Source organism: Euphorbia lathyris, chromosome 3, assembly GCF_963576675.1.
Source record: "Euphorbia lathyris chromosome 3, ddEupLath1.1, whole genome shotgun sequence".
NCBI lineage: Eukaryota > Viridiplantae > Streptophyta > Magnoliopsida > Malpighiales > Euphorbiaceae > Euphorbia > Euphorbia lathyris.
Window position 1 is genome coordinate 46,120,662 of NC_088912.1, and position 764 is coordinate 46,121,425.

Consider the following 764-nt stretch of genomic DNA (forward strand, 5'->3'; position numbering starts at 1 on the left):
AATGAGGAATTGTGTTGTGTTTATATGTTTTTTTTGTAATTATTACAATTAACTACTTGAAAATTTTAAAGAAAAACAAACCTTGATGTAAAAAGTTTCCGTTTGGAAAATAAAATAAAATTGTTACTGTTTGAAAAATGTATCAATTGATATAAAACATCTAAAATAGAAAAAATGATATAAATAAATGGCAAAAAGAGCTTCTGATCTTTCATTATTTGGTGCTATAAACCCTCGATCTTTCATTTAGACACATTGAATCCCTGATCTTTCATTGTTTGATGCATTAAGCCCTCGATCTTTCATTTAGACACATTGAGCCCTTGATCTTTCATATATGGGTGTATTAGGTCATTTTGTAAATCAATTCATATATGGGTGTATTAAAGGCTTGTTTGGTTCAACTGTTAGCTAATAGATGTTGATGTTGTTGTTGGCTGTTTGCGGTTGTAGTAAGCTGTTTGTTATTAGTTGTTTAATTATTAGCGTTTTACTCCAAACCGCAGGAAACATAGCGTTTGGTTAGGTTTATATAACCGCATCGTTTAGTATTTTCTCTGGACACTGCAGCATTTTTAAGCTTTTCACGAAAAGTTCTTTTTATGGATAGTTGTTTATAGTTACTTGTTATTGACAAAATTATCTTATTTCCACAAAATGTGTTTCCTTTTTGACATTATTTTTATTTCTAGAACAAAATTATCGAAAAACAAAGTTTTGTTGCGTTCAATAAATTTTTTGTTTTTTATACAATTTATTTTTAT